Below are 20,705 nucleotides of genomic sequence, written 5' to 3'. Positions count from 1 at the left end.
ACAATCTGTCTTTCACTTCATCTTTGACTTTCATCCCAACACTAGTGGGAGGAAATGAGCTCTGGTTGGAATCAAAGTTGAAAGTGACTTTGACTTTGCAGAGAGCAATGGTGTCGAGGAGGAGAACTTGACTGTATGTTCTCTCCCACTGCGGGTCAGTATTTTGGGAGACGGGAGAGAAGCTGGGGAAACAGGACAGGAAATGGCAGAGCTTCCACCAAAGGTCAAAGGGAGATTGAGATAACGGACTGGATCCCCGACCCGATGCTGACAGCTCAAAATTCAGTTGTGTAAATACGGACTCAGAACTCACTCCCAAAAGTCACGGTGAGGTCAGGGACGTTTGGGAGAGAGACAACGTGGAGGGTGAGATGAGGGGCTAGGTGAGCAGCTCTCAAGTTACTATTCCAATCGGTCGTGGACATCAAAGCATATGTCTTCCTTAACTGGCAGGTAAAAGAGCTACGCAGGTGACAGGGAACCTCTGGGCAGATAAGAACCAAAATTGCTGAGCTTCAGATCGTCAGTCTTTCTGCTTCACTGAAACCGGTCCTCTCTACTAGGGTGTCAGTCCCAGCTGCGACTCACCACAAAGACCTAAAGGCAGAGGCTGCGGTTATGTAGTTCCCAGATTCTAATATGCCCATGCGGCAACTTAATGAAATTGATCAGCAGCATCTCCATTTTCATTTTTAAGGATATGAGTGTACGTAGTAAATAAAATTCAAACAATTTTATGCCTTTGGGTAAGGGAATACAATGAAGACTAAGTCTCTCTCTTCCCTTCCCTGTCCCCTAGACCCCCTTTCCCATTTCCCTTCCCTGGAGACAATCCCCGTTCTTCATTTGTAAACATCCTACCAGAGACAGATCTCTTCCTCCTTCCTCTCCTCCTCCTCCATCATCTCCCCCCCCCCCCCCACTCCCCACCACCCTCCACCCCAACACGTCCACTTCTGGAAGACGACTTACATGGTGTTCTCTGTCTCTCCGCATTCTTAGGTTTGCCTGTCAGGAGTTTCTGGAGGTCATTGCATACCACGCCATACAGAACTGACTCGTTCTGTGACCGAGTGCACAGTACTCCACTGTAGGGTTGGATGCGTGTCACCAGGTCCCCTAACGGATGGACTCTGCATTTCTTCCCAGCCTTTGTCAATGCTTCAGTGAATGCATTTGTAACTACCTTTATGGATGTGGAAACGTTTCTGAGGGATTAATTCTCGGACGTGAAATTTCTGAGAGTAAATTCGTGTTCAATTGTGATGGGTATTGACACATCATCCTCTAAATATTGAGCCTTATCAAGAAGGTATGAGACCTGGAAAAGACTACGTTAAGTGAAAGAAGCAGGTGACCAAAAGGCCACATATCTCTAATTCCATTTATAAGGGAATGTTCAGAGTAGGCAAATCTACAGAGATAGAGAGTAGCTAGTGGTTGCCAGGGGTTGGGGGCAGGGGAGATTAGGGAATGACATCACTCCTTTGGAGTGATGAAAACATGCTAAACTTAGATATTGGTGATGGTTGCCCACCTGTGATCATACTAAAACCCGCCGAATGGAACACTTTAAAAGGGATGAATTTTATGATAGGTGAACTGTACCTCCATAAAGCTATTATTTAAAAAAACGTAAGAGGGTACCTGCCCCCCGCCCCCTTGATGGTATATGTTCACACTGTTGCACCATCATTCATTCTAATTAGAGCAGCCTTGCTCCATACTTCCTTAAAGAGGAGGACCGAGCAAGAAATAAAAAGAAAGATCTAAAGAGCCAGGCAGGATCTCAGGATTTGGGCTGTCAACTTTATAGTCTAGCGACTAAGATGGCAACCATCAAAATAATCAAGTTGTCAACAATTGCCCATGAATTCAGCAGCCACGTGGGAATGAGACTTAAGAATTCCAAAAAGGTTGAGGGACCTATTTCGCTCAGGATTTTGAAATCTCCTTTTGTTTTACCTAACTAAGGCCATCGACACCACATGTCCTGAATACAGAACTGAGTCCAGTATCCATGGAAAATACACTGAAGCCCTATGGAAGTGAAAGAAGGTATGAAAACCAAATAAAAAGTATTGTTTTTGAACACAGTTCCAGAGCTATTGATAGCTTGAGAAATGAACCACTGCTTGCCTCTCTTAAAGCAGAATGGTATTTTCATTGAGCAGGGTTTCCATTTCGCCTCTTTTCACCTCTCACCTCCAGATTAACCCTGCTAAATTCTTCTTTTTCTATGATGTCTTCTATTTCAGCCTGCTTGTGCCCCGTGGGATTAAAAGCTAAATACACTTTAACAAGAGTAATCCCCTAAGTGGACATGCTTCCGATATTGTTAGGCATTTGATCACAGGAGAAAGAAGAGAAAGGTATGAAGGTAAAGAAAAAAGGTTGGCGATTTCCACGTTGGTAATATTTTGCTGCCCAGGGACTCTCCATGCCATTATTTGCATGAAAATAGACCCATTCTTAATTCTCAACAATAAGTTCATTTTCTCTCTTCCTTTGAGAGGCTATATGCCCAAAGAAACTGAGGTCCACAAGGAAAGTCTTGCTCTCTCTGACATTTCCCTGTTTGACTCAGCCTCTGTGACTTTCATAATAACAGCCACCACATACAAATAGAGCTTAATTAATCTATGGCAAACACGTGTCAAGGCACATTTCGCATATTGGCTCATTTAATCTTTACTACATATCCGTGGGGAAAGCACTCTTCCTATCACTGCTATGGACTGAATTATGTGCTCCCTAAATTCGTACGTGACAGTATTTGGAAATGCGACTTAGGAAGTAATGAAGTTAGATGAGGTCATGCGGGTGGGGTCCTCACGATCAGATTCGTGCCCTTAAAGAAAGAGAAACCAGGGAGTTTGCTTCTCCTTTCTGTCGGACACGTGAGGGCACAGCAGATAGGTGGCCATCTGCAAACCACGAAACTCGTCCTCATCAGAGAAGCACTTTAGCAACCATTTTGATCTTGGATTTCCTAGCCTCTAGAACGGTGAAAAAGAATCCCTGTTGTTTAAGCCACCTAGTCTTGTGGGGAAATGGGTTCTACTTACATAAATGGGTTAGGAAAAGGCTTAGGAAGGAAAGCCGCCACCACCAGGCAAAAGCGCCTGAGGTTAGCTAGCGAGATATTGTAATGGAATCGCGTAACTTGTTAATCACCTGCAGGAAATTACTTTCCATCTGGCTCCAATGTACCTTGATCACAGACTCCCCTTGCCCCCCAGACCCTTTGCTTCTTACGCACACAAGTAAATGATTACTGCCTGATTGTTTTCTCCACATTCACGTGTGTAAGATCGTGTTTTTTTCACGTTCACCACGTGGGTAGTATCTTGTGAGCTCAATAAATACGGAGACGAAAGCCCTCTTCGCGGCTCTTGTCTCTTCTTGGACGCGGGTCTCTTTTGTTTTCAGTTCTTCATCTGCTCTCTTGCTGTACGAGGGAACTCCAGACTCCTAGTCTACGATCTTTTGTTCAGGCAGCCTAGGCTAGCTGATATGACCATCATTACGTAGAGGAGAAAACTGAGATCAAGAGGGGTTAAGGAACTTATTTCGTAAGGACTGCAATGTCATGAAGGCAGGATTCAGACTCACTTAGTCTGACTCAAGGTCTGCATTCCCTGCTGTTAGAGCTGATTGTGACGAAGGCTAAGGTTTCTCGGTGTTTTCCTAGACACTCCTCTGTCTGTCATTTTGGATTTCAGTCCTACCTTCTTTTGGGCTGGAAAAAGACTGTGTCTCTGTTTCCGCTGTAGCTTTCTTCCCCTTGTTTCAGAGGCTGCTCTCTTTATTCATCCGTAAGAGCTGGGGCTTTTTAAATTTTCTGCCAATTACCTCCTAGTACGGTGCCCGGGTGGGTATTTAACAAGTCTTCACTTGAGTGAATATGTGTATAGTAAAGATAAAACTACCTTACCTCATGAAGTTTTATGAATAAGAATAAATCATTGTAAGGTCTTTGAAAAGAATATTACAGCAGGGGAGACTGTTGGTAATAATCCAGCTAACCAACAGACCTGCTTAAGCAGTTACCTATGCCTCAAAACAAGTAATTTTGTACTGCCTTATGATCGTGGACTTCGGGTCTGACAAAAGGGACGCCAGTTTTCTGTGTTGCTCTTGGCTCTTTGCTCCTACCAGTCTTCCTGCGGGCTGGGTTGTTGCAAAGCAAACCCTTGATTGAATTTATGCAGGATGTATGCAGGACATTTATCAAGGCGTGTCCTTGGTATGCTTTGCCTCGGGGAAGGGAGAGGGCTGCAGCAGGGCCGGATAGAAGAAGCAAAGATGTACTGGAGGGCCAGTCCCATCGGGAGCACTTGAAATACAGTGGCCTTTCGGGTTGTCCTGCGTTAAGCTAGATAGGCAGGTCTCCATATTCCATAGTGACTCAGCCTCTAGATACGGGCTACCTGGGCAGGGGCCTGGTTCTGGGGGAGAAAAGTCGTTGCAGCTGAGGCACAGTTCCTGACGGGGCCGACAGCTGAAAGCTGTCCACTGAGCCCCACAGAAGCTGGACCGACAGGCCCTTGATCTCAGGGAGACCTCCGTGGTCTATGACAGTGTCTACATGAAAAAACGGTGGTTCGGGACAAGTGTTTGGCAAAATAGGAGCCCAGCATGGAGGGTGTTTTCTTTATTACAGAATACTACTTTCCTCTCTTGAGCCAGATTTTCTTATAAGGACTCTTGGCAGATGCCCAAAGATCTTAGGTCTGTGGAGGATGTTTTAGAAAGGCTTTCACTTACATTGCCTCCCCTGTGAGCTTCCCTTCTAAGAAGACTCCCCCTCCAAAATCGAGCCTTAAATACGTTTTCTCCTCTTTGCTTCATATCTCAGGAGGAAGTTACCTTTTTTCTCAGGTTAATCATCTTCCTGTGAAAATCAAGCTTTCATTTGACCCCTCTTGACCTCCCACAGAGCCTTGTCCTTTCAAAGATTCTCCCTCCAGTCTCCTGGATTTCTTTCCCCGGCTGTGCAGGGGAAGTCTCTAAATACTATCTTTGAGGTGATAGGATCTTGTTAGGGGAGTACCACAACACCACAACAGTGGTATTTGGTTGAGGAATTCTCTGGCAACTGTGTACGAGATGGGTGTGGGAATCCAGGCCTGCAAGCAGAGACCCCCCCCCAAAACGAGCTGGAGCTCTGCTGTGAAATGCAATGTGACTGCTCCCAAGCAGGTTCTTCTGGGTAGCCCTGATTAGTAATTCTTAGTTGCTTCTGACTCCACGCAGCCCATTAGGGTTGAATTGGTAGGCAGTCTCACGGTAAAGCAGGCAGAGGGGGGGTTTTGGTGTTGTTCAGGACTGACTTTGACTTCTAGCCAGTTAGGACGTGAATACGTGACCTGTTCAGTCGCGGGATCTTCTAGAAGAATGAGCTGGGACCCACTTTGTGAATCCTGCTGGAATCAGTGACCGAGATACTGCCCAGGTATCTTGCATTGCGATACCTCCTTTTCCGGTGGTCTATATTCCCCTGGACCTGTGACACAGGACACAAAAGAACCCGCTCCTGTGAACACAAGTGAAGGACACAGTGGGGACTTGCCCCTCAGGCGGGAAGGAAGCTGAGGCCCAGATCCTGTCCTCCTCTCCAGGCTCCTCTCTTCAGCTATCTTCAAATTATTCGTGCAGCCGCCAGGCCACAGGGTGTCCCTTTCAGCTTCCTAAGATGGGAAAGTTACATACATAGTCAAGAAGCCAAGGGCCAGAAAGTCTGCCTTTTTACCTCCCAACACTCTTGGAGGCCTAGATGCAAATATCCCTTCCCCCACCTCTCCCATAAAGGCAGACTGAACACACAATCAGAGAAACGAACGGAACACCCAGTTTATGTTGAAGAAAATTCAACCTCTATCTGCTGCTCCGTCTCTGCCAGCGGATCTTTCTAGTTCTCTGCTTCTCCTCCTTCATCATAAAGTCCTCAAATACCATTGCACTTTGTGCCCTCCCCCCCCCCCCCACCAAAAAATAATCCTGTTAGCCTCAGTTTCCTCCTCTGAAACATGTGGTTTAATAACCCCTACCTCCGGAGGTTGCCGTAAGGGGGTCATTCAATGCCATGACACAAGTCAAGACCACTCCGTGGCATCAAGCACCTAGTAAGCCTCCATACACATACGCTTCCTCCTCGCCAGGCCGTTCCTTTAACGCCACTGGCTCAGATAGAGCCCAGCTGGTCAGGAGCCATGTCTACCTTGGCTCCTTCAAACAAATGGGCCCAATTATTTTCTGATTTTACTTTTTTTTTTTTTTTTTTTTTTTTTTTGAGAAAGAGAAGGGGATGGGCAGAAGGAGAGAGTGAGCATGTGCGAGCACGCAGGTTGTGAGGGGCAGAAGGAAAGGGAGAGAGAAAATCTTGAGCAGGCTCTGGGCTTAGCTCGGAGCTCAATGTGAGCCCTGATCTCATGACCATGAGATCATGACCTGAGCTGAAATCAAGGGTTGGATGCTTACGGGCACCGGGGTACCTCAGTCTGTTAAGCATCCGACTTTGCCTCAGGTCATGATTTCATGGTCACTAGTTCGAGCCCCGAATCAGGGCTCTGTGCTGACAGCTCAGACAGAGCCTGGAGCCTGCTTCGCGTTCTGTGGCTCCCTTTTTGCCCCTCCCTGACTCATGCTCGCGCTCTCTGTCTCTCTCTCTCTCTCTCTCTCTCTCTCAAAAATAAAGCCTTAAAGTTGGATGCTCGGGGTGCCTGGGTGGCTCAGTCGGTTAAGCGTCCGACTTCAGCTCAGGTCATAATCTCACGGTTCGTGGGTTCGAGCACTGCATCGGCCTCTGTGCGGACAGCTCAGAGCCTAGAGCCTGTTTCAGATTCTGTGCCTCCCTGTCTCTCTGCTCCTCCCCCACTTGCACTGTCTCTCTCTGTCTCAAAAATAAAACATTAAAAAAATTTTTTTTAAAAATCGGGTGCCCAAGTGACTGAGCTACCCAGGTGCCCCTGATTTTACATTTAAACCCAGTGTCTAAATCCCCATCCTGCTTTTACTGGTGAGCTATCTCCTCAATGGCAATTAAACAGATGTACTATGAGCTGGGAGAACGCAAGACTGCACAAACAAACAAAAACAACATGTAAGTAACCCATAAGTGCTTTCGGAGTACCCTGAGCTCAAATGGCTTGTGCTATTCCATTTAAGGATGAGGTGTTATTTTTGTTGTCGGTACTAGGCTGAATAGAACAAGATGGTTTCTTAGTGCCGAAGTGAGCGTAAGAGGACCTACTTGTCATTGTCAACCTCTCCCAGCATACCAATGTTAACCAATCTACTTGATGAAGATTTGTCCTTGCCCTTGGGGTTTGCCTTAGAAGAGTTAAAATTCCTTCTCTATTGTGAGCCCCTGAAAATTCATTGTAAGTCAACAAGCAAAGAATGAGTTACAAGGAAGGGCAGAGCAAAAATCAACTGTCGCACAGTGGTGTCTTAGGCAAAGAATTGTCCAGAGCTTTCCCTTGCTTCCCTAGAAACTGTCACAACTGCAATCAAGGCTCAGGGGGCAGTTGGATTAAAGGCAAAAGGAAGTAGGGAGTAATTACGGTTAATCAGATTAACCAAACACCTATTTGTAAGTGAATTTTAAAAGATGACTTTGAGGAAGTTGACTCTTGTTTCATGATCGACCTTCTTATTCTCTACCTCGCGCATCACCTTGACTGTGTGGACGCTAACCTGGCAGAGGGATGTAGAGGAAAGGTCACAGTTGTCAGGCCTGGGTCGGGACTCTGGCTTTGCTACCTAGTATTGCTATGACCTTGACGAAGTTACTCCTTGGAACTTGAGTTTTTCCAACAGTAAAATGGGATTTTAATTTCTTTTTTATGGTGCATATAAAATAGCAATGTATATACGAAGTGCCTGGAATGAAGTAGTTTTAAAAATGCTATAGCTCCTCTCTCCTTGCCTCCTAATTCAGAAGATATCCAGTGGGTTTTTAGTCATGTGATAATATCATTTTCTACCAGTTTTCTATGAAATACCACATTGTGACCCCGAATATTCCAGGCCTAATGCTGCCACAAGCACCTCCAGATTCAGAGATGAAATTGCTGAGGCCCCGTGCTTCCATGGGTTTGAATCCAAGCCCTGCCACTTACAAATGTGTGAATGTGGTGTGGGCAATTTACTTAACCTCTCTGTGCCTCACTTTCCTCCTTTGTAAAAGGTTATCAATACCTACCTCCTAGCATTGCACTGAGGATTGAGGATTAACTAATGGATTTAAAGCAATGAGTGTGGTGCCTGGCAACTGTAAGAACTCTGTTAGCCCTGATTGTTAGATTCTAGGCGAGTACTCGAGCTGCCTACTGGCTCACAGACCCCATCTTTGGGACTTGCCCCCACCCACTACCCCATCTCCCCTAGTGATGTTTGTATTACACAAATGGATCCTTCATCCACTTCATAGTTGTTTGCATCAGGAATGGGCATCTTGGTTGGGTAAATCCAAACTCTCTCCTTGGTTTGGGAGCAGGGAGCACTTGAGCCAGTAAATTGTGGGTTGCTGAGCTGAAAGGTTGTACAGACACAGACCGGAGGCCATTATCCAAGCCCTGATGGTTGGATAGAAAAAGCTTTTCTGAGAAAGGTAGGAAAGGGGGGCAGACAGGAGAGAAAACCAGAAAGGAGAAACTCGATGATCCATCCGACATGGTGAGAGGCTTGGGGAAAGGACTTCCAGTTTTCGAGACCAAACTAAGGAACTCTGGGCTTGAATCTCTGACAGCTCCAAATTCTTAGACCAACAGGTCTCCAGTTCCAGCCTCTTCCTTGACTAGCTGAAGCACCCCTCTCTGTTCTACGCACATAAAGAAGCCGTGATTAAAACACTGAAGTTCAGGGGAGCCTGGGGGGCTTAGTCGGTTGAGCATCCTACTTCAGCTCAGGTCATGATCTCATGGCTTGTGAGTTCGAGCCTCCCATACAGCTCCCTGCGATCAGTGCAGAGCCAGGTTCAGATCCTCTGTCCCCCTCTCTCTGCCCTTTCCCTGCTTGTGCTGTCTGAAAAATAAATGAACACTTAAAAAAAAAAACCCAGAAAAACAAACACTGAACTTCAGCAGGAAAGACCATTAGTGATCTGTAAATGTTCTTTGCTGACATAGTTGCAGAATTTTGAAACTATGCATCTGCACACACTTTCCAATTAACATCTAAAATCTCTTCACTTTAAATATTATGTGTTGTAGAATCTAAGAATAATTTCAAGATCTGCTTCATACTGGTTGTATTAGACTACACACAGCTAAGAAAGAAAATATCCAAATATGACCCACCATCCTTATGATGCACCCCCATTTCAGAGACGTTAAAAATGCGAAAAATATATAGGTCTAAGAGTGATTGAAATGTGGTCATAACCAAGGATATAATAACTTTTGCAACATGTTGCGAACATTTAAAACTAAAACTGCTCCAGTATCTGTAAGGCTTTAAGTGTGCACTTAAAGTCCAATACAGTAGTCATTAGTGGCTATTCAAGTTTAAATTAATTAAAACTAAGTGAAATGAAAAATTCAGTTCCCTTATTATCTTAGCCACCAGTACTCAATAGCCACAAGTGCCTCATTGGCTACCATATTGGTAGTGCACAGAGAGAACACTTCTCTTATTGCAGAAGATTCCATTGGACAGAGCTGTTCTAAAAGTTAAAAATTTCGTCTGAATTCATTTATCATTGTACCAATTATAAGTACTCATTGGCTTAAAACAACCTATACATGTAACCTATTCTTATAAAAAGAAAACTCTACACCGCTGTGTCTTAGTCAAAGGAAAGGGGTGGCTTTCTTTCTCAATGGTTTGTGTGTTCTATGACTTCTAGAATGAACTGGGTTCAGCATCAGCTGTATTACTAATTGTTAATTTCTCAGTGCTTCCATCTAGAACATTTTTTTTCACGCAAATAAGTAGATGAAAACAAAGTTTTACTCTAGCATTGCTGCTCAGTTCTCTGAACTTACGAGTTTATGAGCCAAAAATCAGACAATGATCTATCATCCAAATTTACATTTCAGAATCAGTTGACAACTTGATTAGGCATTTCTTCATTTCTGTTAAAAAAAAACTAGAAACTACTTGACTTGCAAAATAATTTGGCATTCTAGTCATCTACTGTCTCAGTTTCTGGGAAGTATACCAAAAACCTACCAAGAGTGATTAAGTTTATTATGAATTAAACCTTTTACTCTTTGACTTAGAGGCACTGTATTTAACCTATTCAGAATAGGTTAAGAACATATTGCTAATTTTAGTATACACTTACCAATACGATATATTGTGAGAATGCTTTTTTCTTACCATGTATTTTAAATAATACTTTTTCAGAAGCTGAAGATTTTAACTTCTGGAACTGTGAGAAATATGTTGACCAAAAATCCTGATTAGAGAAGCCTAGCTTAATGACAAATTACAGTTGCTTCGTGATAGGAAAAGTATGACTTCAATTTAGAACTGAAATAAATATGGTAATATGTTTTGAGAAATATAAGATCCAATGAAAAATTAGGGGTTGCATTTTGTAAGGTAGATCAAGTTGGGATTAAAATGACCACTATAATTCATTTTTATAATGTTGCAGAATAGTAAATGAGTAAGTTCTTCTCTCTACTTTGTAATAATGCAAGGTGATGGTGAGAAAACGTTATGTATGAAGCAAGAAGCAAGGAGTTTGACACATTTTTTGGTAATTGGCATGGTAATTTTTTAGTAAACCTACGTGAATGCATGTGTATAAAACTCTGGTGTCTGGTTTTAGACAATTAAGGCAGAATCCTATAAAAATAAAGAAGCCCCTTAATTTTATCAGATACTAATTTCATTAGACATTTTCTTTTGTAATTAATGAAAGTGAAAGGTATATATTTATAGATGTTAATTATTTGGCAGCTAGAATATAATTCTTGAAAATTGGAGGTGGCAAATATTAAACATTCTGTTAATGAAATTAGGGGAGAGTTGACCATAGTTGGGATATATATAATTTGATAAAACAGATTTTAGATACCATATTAATAATAAATGTCAAATCTGAAAAAATAGCATTACAAAATTTTATCCAAAAGGATTTTTTCCAATGTGTCTTCTTAAAAATATAGCCATCCCAGGAAAGATTCCATTTCCATTTGAAAGAATAAACATTAGAAGTCTATACGATTTGACTTTCTTTCCAAGTAGTGATATATTCCAGAGAAGACTTGGAGAATAGCTGAACATTATAACTTTTATTTAAATATGTAAGGAAAAACCTGTTTTTAGAGATCCCTATTTTCCTGCTCTCTTCAGTTCCTTGGGATTCTTCCTCAAGAATCAGGTATTCTGGGGCATCTGGGTGGCTCAGTCAGTTGTGTCGGATTCTTGATTTCAGCTCAGGTCATCATCTCCCTGTTCATGAGATGGAGGCCTGCCTCAGGCTCTGAAATGACAGCTTGGAGCCTGCTTGGGTTTCTCTCTCTTCCTCTCTCTCTCTCCCCCTCCCCCACTCACACACTCTCTCTCAAAAATAAACTTAAAAAAGATGTAAGGTATTCTGACAAGCGCTAGTGGAGGAAAGAAAAATGATAAAAGCAGTCCTTATTCCATCAACCTGTTCCACCATAGATTTGAGTTCTGGACGTGGGCTGAAACACCCCTGGGGCTGGGAAAGCCGGCGGCCCTATAGGTTTGTGGTGCTTAGACAATGTGTGACTTTTGTTGCCTTGGAGAGTCCTACACTGCGGCAAGGTGCCAGCTTAAGATTTGAGATGAGTGAGCGATTTGTCTTTATTTCATAGAGACCAGAGAAGGACTTTTGGAAATATAGGCCCATTCTCATTCTCAGACTAGATGAATTTTAGGAAAAAGTACAGGCAGAAGTTGAAGATCTGGGGGGAAAAGAAATCTCTTAGAACTACATGGGATCACACAGCCCTTGGAAAGTGTATCAGTCTGAAATCTCACTGGTCTACATGCTTGTTTATAAAACTGGGTTTCTTCTTTGTTTCTTAAAAAACATTATTAAAGGGGTACCTGGCTGGGTCAGTTGGTGGGGTATGCAACCCTTGATCTAAGGGTCCTGAGTTTGAGCCCCACTTGAGCATAGAGATTACTTTAAAAATATTATCAAAGTGATGAAGACAACATTAAAGTGAATGTCAAAAAGGAACCGTTTTACTGGCCTTGTATCAAACAACCGTCTACATTCCCTTCTAGGTTTCTACTGTCCGCATACTGCATATGCGTTTTTATGTAATGGTGGTCTTAGGATACCCAGAAATAGGTGTCCTGCATTTTTTTCTGTTATTTTTTTTAAGGTAATGTTGCCTAATATTCCAGGTGGTACCCAGAGCACTGGCAAACCACGTATCAGCAGTGGTTAAGCCCTCATGTTTGTGCTCAGACTGTAAGTTTGTATTCCTTCCGTAACCACTCATCACAAAATCTGTGGCTTAACACCATGCATGTTCATTATCCTACTGTTCTGGAGGTCACATGACCTAAGGTCACGAGATTGGCAGGAGTGCATCCCTTCTGGAGGCTCTAGAAGGGAAAACCAACCTCCTGTGTCTTTTTCAGCTTCTAGAGGCCACCTGCATTCCTTGACTCATGGCCCCTCCCTCCATCTTCAAGGCCAGCAGTAATGGTCTTTAAACCTCTTTATTCTTCGGTCACTGCTCCTCTCCCTCATATGTAAGAAACCTTGTGATTATATTGGGCCCACCTGGATGTCCAGGATACTCTCGCCATTTAAAGGCCAGCTGGTTAGCAGCCCAAATATCCCTTTGACGCCTAACCTATCTACAGGCTCCAGGTATCAGGACACAAACATTTTGATAGGCTATTCTGCCTACTGCAGACCCCAAAATTAGTTGGACTGTCCCTAAATTCCCCACCCCCCACCCTTTTTTTTCTGGAAAAAAACCAAGAGGGCCATTTGGTGTCATTATCATTGCATGTTGCTTGCCTGCCAGCAACGCGCTGAGCTCGCGGCTAAAACCTATTTAGGAACGGTCTTGCTCAATGTGCTTACAGATATGATTATTAACATTTTTAATTAACATTTATTGAGCACCAACCATGCGCTAAGAACTCTTCAAAACATACAATTAGTCATGGTTGTTGCCTAAAGGGCCTACGATTTAAAATTAGACAAGTCTAAAATTAGACAGATGGAGCATCTATAAATAGCAATGCTTTGCAAAAGAACTGCATATCCCAGGCAAGTCAGATGTAGTGCTTCCTGTTATGTGTTCCCCCAAACTCCTCTTCACTCTCCTAAGGCCTAGAAATGTATGCTCCACAGAAAATATACGTCGAAAGTTTATGCAGACAGGAAGAAATAGCCTGTCAAGGCCACTTACAAGCAGTTTTTGTACAGTTGGGAACAACTGACTTGCATTTTTACCTGCTGTCTTCTGACAAGTAAGGTCTTTTTGTGTCCTATGGTTAGTTAGTAGGGTTCAGCAATGCAAAGAAGATATCCTAAAAGAGGCATAGTATGAAATGTAATTGCTGCCTCCAGGAGGATGCCACCGCCCTCTGATTGTACAACATTGCTTTCATTTAAATCTAGTTCCATCACTGACCCCTTGTGTGAGAGCTGGTATGTTTTTTAGTTCTCCCCCCCCCCCCCCATAACTTGATTTCCTCATTTGTAAACAGACAATTTTGGCCTCTACCTCCAAGAATTTCTACAAGAGATCATAGGAATTTCATAAGAGATCATAGGAAAAGTGCTTAGAAAAGCCAATCAGACATAATATTAGTGTTCAATAAACAATGCTTTATTCTTGTTATTCATCTGATATATACCAGTGGGGCAACTACTACCTGCCTAGTGCTGAGCAGGTACGGTGGGGCAATTCACAAGATAAAAACCTTGCCCTCAAGGAGCTCTCGGGAGAGCTGCAGAGATTTTGTAAAAGAGAAGGCTAATTTGGAAAGACTAGGAAGATCTCAAAGTAGATAGTGACTGTGTGGAGGTGAGACTTCTAACAGACCCCACAGAGGACAAAAGTGTCAAGCAGAGATGGGAACAAATTGCCTACAGGATAGAGATGGGGTCTTAGGTAAATATAAGACCCAGTGCCTGGGACCAGTAGGTCTGGTTCTTGGTAAGGAACCAGCGGCATGATTAACAATGGCATTTTTTTAAATTGAGTAAAGTGGACCAGCTATACCTAAACTGATTAATTTATTACGTCAAGGAGGGTAAAGGGAAATAACATTTTTCATCATGTCCCCAGTGCCTGGAAAAGCAGATCTAAACTGTGCTTGAGGAAAAGCTATGCTCAGGCAGTCCCTAAACATGTTTTCTGGAAACTTTAAGGCAGCATTATTGATAGGAATATAATTTGAGCCACATAAACAATGTCAAATTTTCTACTGGCCACATTTAAAAAAGGGGAAAAGAGGCCGGTAAAATAAAACCTTATTATATTTTATTTAAGTCAATACATTGAAAGGATCATTTCATTGTGTAACGTAAAAATTATCAGAGATATTTTACATTTGTTTTTTGCAATCTGTTTTTGCAATCCAGTGTTGTACATTGTATACTCCTAGCATATCTTCATACTAGCTATATTTTCTAAATTATTTTTTAATGATTATTTTTGAGAGAGCATAAGTGGGGGAAGTCAGAGAGAGGGAGACACAGAATCCGAAGCGGGCTCCAGGCTCTGAGCTGTCAGCACAGAGTCCGAACTCATGAACTGTGAGATCATGACCTGAGCCAAAGCTGGACCCTCAACAGACTGAGCCACCCAGGTGCCCCCATGTTAGCTATGTTTTAAGTGCCCGGTAGCCACTTATGACTAGTGGTTACCATACTGGACATTGCAAATCTGTAGGTTTTAGTGAGATTGGAGATTAAAAGAAAACTACATACGTAAATACTTTATCTCAAAAATAAACTCAAATAATTTGGGTAATTCTGTATGTCCTACACAGTTCTCTAATGGCAGAACATACTAAGATTGTTTCAGTAATCCCCTCTCTAAAAATTTTCCAGGAATAAAGGCAAACACAAACCCAGTGTGACGACTTCCTTGACGTGATGATTAATTAAGACATATGGGTGAGCATAAAGCAAGGTTTCCTCCTATAATCAGTCTTCCACTGACCTTCATTAAGGACAAAGGGCATTTTAATGGATGAAGCCTTCACCTTTAATAAGCCTTTACTCTGTTATTTCCTATGGAATCATTCATTAGATTAACAAAACAATCTTAGCTGGCTAATGACAGAACTGTGGTCAGAACCCCAGGGATAGCCTATGTCACCACTAGAGCCTGAAGGCAAAATGTCACTTGGGCCACCTCCTCCAATCCAGTCAAGAATTCATTGACCTCTAATTGTATTCAGAGTTCAAGAGCTCAAGAGGTTACACATGGGGGTGAGTGGATCCATGCTTTATACCATCATATCAGCTTGGAAAAAGGATGTATGAAAGCATAAACAGATTGATATGGGCAAAGAGTGAGGCATAGGTTTCTGCTTCTGAATGAGATTCCCGTTTATCATTGACTCCTTTTAGCGGAGGTATATTGGTGTATTCGTATATATCTTTATTTTGGAACAATTTTAAATTTGCAGAAAAGTTGCAAAGGTGATATAACCATGGTACGTTTGTCAAAACCTAGGAAATCAATGTTGGTACGTTGTTCCTAAGAAAACCCAAGATTTTACATTGACCTAAAAAAATCTCAAAGAATTGTGTACAACCCACAATATTAAGACACTTTTTGATCTTAATGAAAAAAATATGACTTCTGTCTTGGAGAGAAGAGGGATGGGGGAAGGATGCAAGGGGTAGAGTGATGACATCAGCCCAGGATGGACACTGGGATGAACCTTTATCATTAAAGTCGTTTCAAAAAGCACATCTATGAAGACTTCCCGAACCTTCTGCCAATAATTAGTGCTCACACTAGAGGACAAATCTCAGTAACACTTGGTGTTCTATTGCCTGGGACTGATAGACACTCACATGTTAGCTTAAGAAAAGGGACTTGAATGTTCAAGGTGCAGTTTTTACAGCTTCCCTACCTCGCTTCTTGCCACCCATCACTCTCTGCCAGCTAACGTGCTTTCCAAAAGTATCTCTGAAAGTTTAACGCATGAAGAATTTACGTTGGGTCCTTCACCTTTTGAATTATTAGAAGGGAGATCTATATCTCTGAAGACCTGTAGTTTAGGAATCATCATAGATAACACATCTTAACAAATTTAGGTAAAGTTCCTTTTCCTCTAAAGTGAATTCAGGGGGGAATTTGGTCTACTCAATTTACTACTGACTTTATTTAAATTAAAAAAAAATTTTTTAATGTGCATTTTTATTTTTTGAGAGAAAGCAAGAGCGAGCACAAGAAGGGGAGGGACAGAGAAAGGGACACACAGAATCTGAAGCAGGCTCCAGGCTCTGAGCTGTCAGCACAGAGCCTGATGCAGGGCTTGAACCCATGAGCTGCTCCATCGTGTTGTTAAATCAATAATGGACAAATAACTATTAAATGGATAGACTGGTTGAATGAATAAATTAGTTAATAGAGGAGTAATTCCTAATCATTGTCCTTGAAGAGGTTGCCTGCTGGAAAGAGGCATACAGAAACAGATGATTGTAATGCATGGTGGAATGAGGTAAATACCATTTGAAACGAGCCCACTCAAAATAGAACTATAAACAAAAGCACTGCTGAGGTTTGGATGAGAATGGTACCTCCTGGGAAAATAAACTAAGGGTAAGCAGTAATTGAAATTATCCAGGAAGTTGGATAGGATGCCCGAGTCAGAGGTGGGAGGAGAAATGAGAGCCTTCTAGCTGAGACAACAGAGTGGACAAGCACAGCAAAGTGGGAAATCAGGAACATTTGAAGACTGGTTTAGATGGCTTATATGCATTTGTAGATCAGTAAGGGAGAAGAAATGAGATTCACACACTGGGTCCATATTATGTGGATCCTTGAATGCCTGGGTTTGCTAATTTGGAAGTGGTGACACAGGTACATCGTGAGGAAAGGCTGGGTTGGCATGGGGGCCATAAAGTAAATTTGTTTTAGTAGGTCTTCCAAATACATAATGGTTGTAAGGAAAAGATTGGATTTTACAGGAAAGAAAAAGGGATTTGTGTTAATACGATGCAAATTGTCTTTAGGTTCTGTGATGCCAAATCAGGATTTTCTTATGTGTGTAATTTGAGTCTATGCTGTGATTAAATCACTGTATGTGTCCAGCCAATGAAATACAAAGAAAGCCATTAAAGCAGCTTTGTTAAATAAACAATTAAAATAGCGGTAGTTTTTTAACTTCACGCTCTTTCTTTGTTACATTAAAAGTTACTTGATCAAGCTGACCTGAGGTTTCCGAACAGAAGCTGAATAATCCACTTCCTGTTATGTTTTAAAATCTATTTATTTTAGAGAGCTTGACCGCAAGGGAGGGGGAGAGAGGGAGAGGGAGAGAAAGCATGAACAGGGGAGGGGCAGAGAGAGAATCCCAAGCAGGCTCTGCACCGTCAGCAGTGAGCCTGATACGGGGTCAAACTCAGGAACCAGGACCTCGTGCCCTGAGCCAAAATCAAGAGTCAGAGGCGTAACCAGCTGAGCTCCCCAAGCGGCAGCATCTGGAGCGGGCCAGGTATTCTTAGTTGTAGCAAAGACCAGGCCCCCGAGCAGCTCATGAATGCCCTTGATTACAAAACTTGCCTTTACAGTGGACTGTTGATGCTTGTGTGAAAACCCTCTTGGGGAAAGAACACCCGGATCACTTTGCTGAGTGGTTCCTGGGTATTCGCATTTACAGGGCCTTCCGCTGTTCTTGCTGGGTGCCTCGGTGATTAACTCTGAGAGTGATAAAGCCCCTCGGTTCCCAGCTCCAAGCTTGCTGGGTGTAAAGATAGAGGCTACCGGCAATAATTTCAGGGTGTGCTGTGTTTGCACATCTGCGGTGGCCTTCCGAATGGAGTTTCTGACCAGAGCCGGTTAGTGCCCCCCCCACCCCCGCCTTTATTTTTGCTGTCACACCATTAAAGGAAATGAGATTATGGCACAAATCATGATTCACGTGACTTCAGCATAGAAGGTTAGTGAGATATTGCAGAGATAATTCCATAGCCGCCGTGGCCCTTGATAATAATTGCGATGTGACCACAGGGGATCACCTTCTAATAGGCTTTTGTTCAGTCAATTCAGAGTCTGTTGTGTGCTCTGAGTTTGGATAATTAAAGTTGTGTCTCAGAAGCCACATGTGGTAGCTCATAATTACGTAGTCGACTCTGAGAGGAAACTGAGGTGACTGACACCCGGGCTCGAGTGAACAACACGGGCCCTGGTGACCAGGAAGAAAGAAACCAGTCTCCTCATTTGGGAACACGGGGAAGGCGTTCACTCCATAGCATCCGTTGCTTTATTTATTTTAAAAGGAAAATGAGTAATTACAGCCCTTCCCAGTGCAGTCCAGTCCCTAACCCTCCAGAGGGACTTTGCGTAACCCTTTCCTATTGCCTCCAACAAAAGAATGGTAGCTGACCTGGGCAGCGAAGAAAAGATACATGGCTTATTGAAACACCATCATGGTTTAATTATTTAATCGTTTGCATGTTGAGTGATTTGCATAAAAGCAGGAAAAGTCCCATGTTGGAATTTGGCCTGTATCTCCTCTTATTCCTCGCTGGAGAAAAGATCTCAAAATTTGGCCTGGTGTACACTCTTTAATTTCAGAGAAATGTGAACTTTGGAGAGCTTAGGTCTGTTATTGTAAGGACACAATAGTCGAAAGGAAAACAAATCCAAAGACCGTATCCCGTAGGGCCATGTTTCCCAAGTCAGCTTATGGCTGTCAAAGAAGCAAAGTAGCTGATGTCCCCCATACGGTTTGCCCTTGAAAAGGCATTCTTCAGAGCAGGATAGGCGGACTGCTTTGGTAAGTGGGTGCTTTTTCAACATGCTGAGACTGGGCCCCAGATTTTCTAGATCAAACATGGAAGAGACGACTACTTTATCATTCCGTTTAAAATTTGAAACGTTAGTACAGATCATCTTTTATCCTCAATCTTTCAGCTGTTTAGAGGATTCTGGGAATCTACTTCTAAGGGGCTTTCAATCCCTGAGCCTGAGCAGTAGAATTCTGCTTTATTCTAATATAAGACATCTTTTCCTCCAAGTTTTGCCAGCAAAAGGGAGCAGATTTGCTACCCCAAAATATGTTTCTTTGGCATAAAGATTATTCTGAGCTAAAGGCAATCAAAACCCAGCAGAAGCTTTTTACCTCCCCCTCAGCTGCCTAAATTTACATCGGAAAGGGGGCCTGTACCAGGAATAAAGCTATTACCAGAGCTCCCTTTTCCCTAAACTACTCATCTGCATAACAGGGCAACCTTTGTTTTCCAAACGTCTCCTCTGCCTTCCTGGGAGTGGCGTTTCCCCCCTTCTGTAGCCCCAGACCTCTGCCCCTTTTCTTAGCTTAGGATGTTCTAGAAGTCTCCAACACCTGGCTGCTTTCTGAGTTTGCCTATCTTTACAGTGCTCCCATAGGTATGTAATTAAACTTGCTTTTCTCCTCTGAGTTTTCCTATCTTTTTTTTTTTTTGATTTTTAGCTTTTCTCCTGTTAATCTCTCTTACAGCAATTTAACTATTAGACTAGCCAAAGAACCTAGAAGGTAAGAAGGGAAAACTTTTTTTGTTATCCCCTATACCAGGGACAGAGCAGACTGCTTCATTCAAACACGGTTGTCTCTTGGAACTAGAGCAGATTTATTCTTCACTCAAAGTGGAGACAACAATCGATCTTCAACATGCTGCCCTTTCCTGAGGCTTTGCTTCATGAAAATGAAACCTATTTCGTACTGAGCACCATATGGTGTTTGTGAAGAGTGGACACACAGATGCTTCCTAATTAAAGCATTAAAGTTTGTCATGAGAAATGGCAGCCACAGATGATGTTGGCTGAGCGCGTGTATGGGAGGGGGTCGGCGGGAAGGGATCCCAGAGAGTGGGTGAAGTGCACACTCTCTGATTGGCCCTCAGGGAGCGGATAATGGCAAGAGGCAGTTAATTTGAAGATAATTGAGAGATCTCTTTCCTGTCTTCACACAATGAAACAAGGTAGCGGGCCTCAGCTGGCACTTTGACTCTGGCAGGAAGAAAAGGGCCCAGAATGGGCTGCTAAAGCTGCCACCTCATTTTCACCTTCTCACACAAAGCTGGGAAACCCCTTTTCCTGGCCTCCCCCCTCCCCCCCCCCACCTCACCCCTCGGCTCCCAGCACGCACCCATAATTATTGTTTCAACACATTGGACCATAAGTAAGAATTTGCAGAGAGAGGGGTATGAGGGAACTGGGGATGGCCGATGCTTCTGGAAAACAAGGGCCGTGCCTCTAAAAACCCGAGCTCACAGACCAACCAGAGAAGGAGCACCCCCTTCGATGGCACGAACTGTTTTTCAAACCTTCTTCTTCTTGTTCTTTTTTTTCTTTCTCCGCTTCCTTGGTTCTGTATACAAAACTGTGTCTAAACCACCGAAAAGCCCAAAACTACTGAGGGGCTTTCTCAGGTTAACTCCTCCACTTACCCGCACGTCTTGGAACAGAGGTCACACGGACAAGGAATAGCCCGAAACCAGGCTCCACGATTCCCTTTGAAAGCTGCCCTGAGAAGGAGGAGAAGTGGGTCATAACAAGATCCTTCCCTCTTTGCTG

The sequence above is a fragment of the Puma concolor genome, chromosome A1 (genome assembly GCF_028749965.1).
Source record: "Puma concolor isolate L17-30 chromosome A1, mPumCon1.1.hap2, whole genome shotgun sequence".
Lineage (NCBI taxonomy): Eukaryota > Metazoa > Chordata > Mammalia > Carnivora > Felidae > Puma > Puma concolor.
Note: the sequence above shows the minus strand (reverse complement) of the source record.